The sequence below is a fragment of the Aegilops tauschii genome, chromosome 2, assembly GCF_002575655.3.
Source record: "Aegilops tauschii subsp. strangulata cultivar AL8/78 chromosome 2, Aet v6.0, whole genome shotgun sequence".
NCBI classification, from domain to species: Eukaryota; Viridiplantae; Streptophyta; class Magnoliopsida; order Poales; family Poaceae; genus Aegilops; species Aegilops tauschii.
The window spans coordinates 149,621,212-149,627,550 of record NC_053036.3 but is presented as its reverse complement, the minus strand read 5'-3'; positions in this window follow the sequence as shown (position 1 = coordinate 149,627,550).

The window sequence follows — 6,339 nt, the reverse complement described above, 5'->3', positions numbered from 1 at the left end:
GAGAGCCAAACTTATGTTATGATTTGTTAGAATTTCTCTATGTGCTTCACTTAATTTTTTTTGAGCTATGGAATTGCTCTAGTGCTTCACTTATATCTTTTTGAGCATGGAGTGCCTTATTATTTTTGAAGAAATGCTCTCATGCTTCACTTATATTATTTTGAGAGAAGAAAAAATTTATGCTCATGTTCTTCACTTAGATTTGTTTAAGCTATCAAAAGAAACATATGAAACTAGTCCCAAAGTGATAGATATTCAAGAGGGATATAATAAAAACTTTCATGAAGATCATTGACAAAATAAACTTGATTCTTTGTAATAGTTTTGCGGTAAGATGATATGATATGTGAGTCATGTTGATGAGTAATTATGCTTTAGTAAGAATATTGATGCTAAGGTTTGTGATTCCCTATGCAAGCAAGAAAGTCAATAGTTATGCAATGAAATTACATCCTACTTGTGGTGCATTATTCGGTGTTAGTTATGCTTAATGCCCGCTTATGAGATTTTTTGAGTCTTGGTTGGATGCTTCTCAATCTTTTGCTAGCCTTCACTTGTACTAAGTATGATCACTACTTGTGCATCCAAAATCCTTAAACCCAGTTTTGCCTCATGAGTCCACTATACCTACCTATATGCGGTATTTCCATGTCGTTCTAAGAAAATTTGTATGTGCCATCTCTAATTTTCAAAATAAATTTCCTTTTTGTGTGCTCGTACCGCTCATGAAGCGGCAGGGGGTGCCCAATATTTTCCATGCTAGATGTGTTGTTCTCAAGATGAGTGTTTATTCCCTTGTCATTGCACCAGAGTACGGCAAAGGTATTAGGGATGCCTAGTCCCGAAATGAAAAATGAATTTACTTTATGTTGTCAAATAATAAATTCCTTGGAAGTGTTGGTATGGATGGCACCCGTGGATTCGGTTAGCCGTGGAATGTGAAAGTATGGTGGAAAAAGAAATAAACTTTATTTTCTGTTTGGGAACCGCCTATGATATATCTAGCATGGAAAGTGTAGGGAATTACTCGGTCATTTTCGTTGACGGGAAAAGCATGCCACCCAAAATGTTTTATCACAATCTTTTTTGCTTTGAGCTCTGGCACCTCTACAAATCCCTACTTCCCTCTGCGAAGGGCCTTTCTATTTACTTTATGCAATTTTTATTTTGAGTCTCCATATTCTCTTATAAAGCACCAACTAAGTGGCACTGTGATCGTACCTGAGCATTGGGTGTAGCTAATATGCGAGTGTGTTTCATGAATGGATCAATGATTGAGCATAATGGGCTAGGGATAACTTGCTTTAGTGTTGATATTTTGAAAGACAAGGTTGCTTGTTGATATGCTTGAGTATTGAAATCTTCCTGTCAAAACTAGACTATTGCTTTGAATCATATAAAAGTCCAAATGTCCATGCTACATAAGAAAGAATATGTGATGAACATGTTAGGCAGCATTCCACATCAAAAATTCTGTTTTTATCATTTACCTAGTCGAGGACGAGTAGGAATTAAGCTTGGGGATGCTCATATGTCTCCAACGTATTTATAATTTTTGATTGTTCCATGCTATTATATTATCATTCTTGGATGTTTTACAATCATTTTATAGCAAATTTATACCATTTTTCGAGACTAACCTATTGACATAGTGCCCAATGCCAGTTGCTGCTTTTTTGCTTGTTTTTTACTTCGCAGAAAATCAATACCGAGCCGAGTCCAAATGCAACAAAACTTTTTGGAGATTTTTCTGGACCGGAAGACACACGATGGGCCAAGGAAGTACTAGAGGAGGGCTCTTAGGGGAGCACAACCCACCAGGGCGCGCCTGTGAGCCCAGGCGCGCCCAGGTGGGTTGTGCCCACCTCGGTCGCCTCCCCCACCGTCTCTTTACTCTATAAATACTCTGGAAAATCCAAAAACCCTAGGGGAGTCGACGAAACACAATTCCAGCCGCCGCAAGTTCCAGAAACCACAGATCCAATCTAGACACCATCATAGAGGGGTTCATCATCCTCATTGGTGCCTCTCTGATGATGCGTGAGTACTTCATTGTAGACCTTCAGGTCCGTAGTTAGTAGCTAGATGGCTTCCTCTCTCTCTTTTTGATTCTCAATACAATGGTCTCTTGGAGATCTATTTGATGTAACTCTTTTTGCAGTGTGTTTGTTGGGATCCGATGAACTTTGAGTTTATGACCAGATCTATGTTTTTATCCCTGAAAGTTATTTGAGTCTTTTAATCTCTTATATGCATGATTACTTATAGCCTCGTATTTCTTCTTCGAATATTTGGTTTAGTTAGGCCGACTAGATCGATTTTTATTGCCATGGGAAGATGTGCTGTGTGATGGGTTCAATCTTACGGTGCTCAATCCCAGTGACAGAAGGGGAACTGACACGTATGTATCGTTGCTATTAACGATAACAACATGTGGTCTATTCCTACATGAATAGATCTTGTCTGCATCATCTCATCGTTCTTATTGCATTACTCCGTTTCTCCATGAACCTAATACACTAGATGCATGCTGGATAGCGGTCGATGTGTGGAGTAACAGTAGTAGATGCAGGCAGGAGTCAGTCTACTAATCTTGGACGTGATGCCTATGTAATGATGATTGCCTGGATATCGTCATAATTATTTAAAGTTATATAAGTTGCCCAACAGTAATTTATTTACCCACGCTATGCTATTTTCCCGAGAGAAGCCATTAGTGAAATCTACGGCCCCGGGGTCTATTTTCTCATCATATATTTTCAGATCTACTTTTATTTGCATTATTTATTTTCAGATCTATTAATCCAAAAACTCAAAAATACCTTGCTGCAATTTATTGTTATTTATTTTAATCTCAGGTTCCTGCGAGATCTATTTATCCAATCTACTATAATTTTACCTATCTTTTTACCCGGGAGGGATTGACAAGCCCTCTTTTACGTTGGGTTGCAAGTATATGTTCTTTGTGTGTAGGTACCGTTTACATAGTATTGCGTGGTTCTCCTACTGGTTCGATAACCTTGGTCTCATCGCTGAGGGAAATACCTACCGTAGTTGTGCTGCATCATCCCTTCGTCTTTGGGGAAATACCGACGTAGTTCAAGCCGCATCCCTGGCCGGCCATCCCTAGGGAAGGAAATGGGGGAGGGCTAGCCCCTCCTGCCTTCCCCTCTCATGGGAGAAAGGAAAGGGGGGCACCACCCTCCCCTATCTTTCCCCCGCTCCTATACATGGCAGGGGGCGCCACCTTGGGAGAGACCCCAAGTAGGATTCCCCCTACTTGGGCGCCCCCCTTGGCTGCTCCTCCCTCCCTCCGACCTATATATATGTGGGAGGGGGGTGCCTAGCACACAACAGACAATTGCCCAGCCATGTGCGGCGCCCCCTTGTCGGTTCTATATCCGGCATATCTCGTATTAGGGGTCCTAAGCTAGGCGTCTTGGAGCGGTGGTAACATGGACACAGGATTTTACCTAGGTTCGGGCTCTCCCAAAGAGATAATACCCTACATCCTGCTTTTGATTGTATTCATATGGGGTGTAGTACAAGGTACATGTATCTACCACGAGATTGTTCTAATGAATGTGAGATCATCTATTGACTAGCCTAGCCTCGGCTTATATAACATATTAGAGGCCTAGGGTTTCTGAAGAGTCCTTGTCTTGGGCGCCAGGTATTATGCAATCTCCCTTGTATGCGGCATGTGCTGCCCGAAAGTGGCCCATGACTGAACCGCCATGGGGGTCCTCGGCCCGATCCAGCTGGTCGGGAGACGACGTGGTGAGTACCCCCTAGTCCAGGACACCGTCAGTAGCCCCCTGAACCGGTCTTGAAGTTGGGGACGCTCCTCGATTCTTCCGAACTGTTCTTCATCTTCAGTCGTCAGTCTTGAAAACTGGTTCAACAAATCTTCCCAACTTCGATCTTGAGGATCGCCGAAGTTAATCCGAAGAGTTCACACGTTGGGCATCCGAGGAGCCCTTTAAGTCTTCGGCCTTTATCAATGCCTTGTTAGTTTTACGGCACACCTCAGGTTTGAAGTGTTTCCCGTGCGATGGTGTCCTCTCGCGTCCGAGCTCCAACGTCGGACATCATCCAAGCTCCAATGCTGGATTGCATCCGAGGTGTCTTTTTGCAGTCGAGCTCCAATGCCGGACTGCATCCAAGCTCCAACGCTGGACTGTATCCGACCTCCAACACTGGACTGCATCCGAGGTGTTGTACCACCTCGGTCATGGGCTGATTTTTTGTGGATATATTTTTCTCGATTGGTGCATTTTATTCTCTGCCGAGTTATATAGTCAGTAGCACTCAAGGTGTGTGTCGGCCTAAAATCCGAGATGCACCTGAAGGAGAACATGAAACCACTGATCCCAGTAGCCCCTGAGACTCAGGTCGATTCGCAAAATCGGCCCGAGGATCAACTCCTAGCTAGGCAGCATACGTAGGAATAGAAACACAGTGTAATATATTAGAGGAGATAGTGATCAGCGGACGGGCCCTTGAGAGAGGGTTTTGAGAAGTCATCGTAATATATTAGCTTGATGCCAGATAAGTCCCGAATAGTACATATTGTTCTCTGAAGACGCCTTTTCCCATAGTTTGGTCAAGCCGAACACTGAGCACTTTGAATTTTCTGCATTGAATAGGCAATGCAGTAGCCCCCGAGCCACTGGTCTGGTGGCAACACCAGATCAGGGGATCGATGTGCCCCTTTAATATTTGTAAATGATAAGCATGAAGCCCAGTAGCCACCGAGCTTTAATGTGGGCATGGGTGGCCAAATTAAGGATCAATATTCGTTTGACAGAAAATTTTGTTGTGTTTAACACAAACTTCTAGGAAAGAGAATAAAGATCTCTTAAAGGAGCTAGTGCTAGCGAAAGCTGGGCTTGCCAAGGTCGGCCCAAGGGGCTTAATAGATAGGAAATCAATGCCAATTGGGAATTATGAGAGCATTATGTCAGCTGCTCGGTTGTCTCAGCGAGATGGTGCCCTTTACTCTTTAAAAGATGGGCTGCAATAAATTGACTTTACTCGCAATTTATGTGTAATCATTCTATGTATCCAAGTACTTTACATCATTAATGCTCGGATCCACATTATACAAAACTTTGTTGACCGACCATCGGCTTCAACCTCCTCGGCCAGTAGCCGGGGAGTGTTTATCCCACTTTATAAAGCCATTATGAGGGCAAAGATTTACGGCAAACAAGGCAATCCGGCCATACAATTTTATAAACAAAGGTACGCGGAGAGATATGTTATATCACTATTAACGTAAGAAACATCTTCGAAAGAAAATGGTCCCACCATCGGTTCGGTTCCTTTCTTTGGGTTGTCATGCTGACCATGATGAAACCTCACCTCCGATCGATGTGGGAGGAAACATTGAGGATTTAGTTCAGGGAAAGTTCCCGAACTGTATGGTCTGAATAGACCGAAATTTTCACTACCGTCATTGTCGGCCAATTATATCCTTTAAGATGGCTAGCTTTCGGCTTCAACCGGTTTGAGGTACTAACTCGGATGACCCGATAGTAACAATCACATAGGTGCTCCCTTTACCACCTAGCCGAACGATCGGGAACGTAGGGGTAAGCACAGGAGCCATGCAACCCAGCTTGGCCAAACTCTTAATTAAGTCAAATTGAAGCATATTTATGGCTTTATAACGATAACTACGGAAGGCAACGCTCGTATATTGAATACAAATGCTAATGATATATGTTAATTTTGACTCTATTGCGATCGTTTATAATCTGAAAGTGGCCCATCGTTGGCTTCTACCCCTTTGTAGATGCTAAGCAGGGTGTTTTCGTTCTAACAAGACAACCCTTAGCCGACGTCTCGGTGCCCGGAGGCGGTTGTGTTAGCGGAAACAAGGGAATCAGATATGCATGCTTTATAACTTTCACTTAGTCATAAGAGCTTAAAGTTGGGAGGCCAGTTACTAGCCCCCGGTTAGTGTTCGGCATCAGCCGAGGTCAAGCCGTTAACACTTCGACCAATGTTATGAACGGCCCGTCGTTTAACATGGGGTGACCTCCATCGATCTTATAGTTCAACACAGTCACCGGATCGCTGACCAGTTTGCGCTTATTGTGACAGTCAGTTTTCGGCTTTCTCCACTAAGGCGCTTAACCATGTGAGTTGGAACCACAATCACAGTGGTTCTCCCTTTGCACACCTAGTCGAACACTGCGGAACGTATGAGCCAAGCACAGGAGCCGAGCAACCGAACTATTGACCGAAGACACAATTCGAAACAGATGCATATAAAGCAATATCCGAGAACGTTTTGCCGAGGACTCCTCAGATTATATTGGCTTTTGGTGG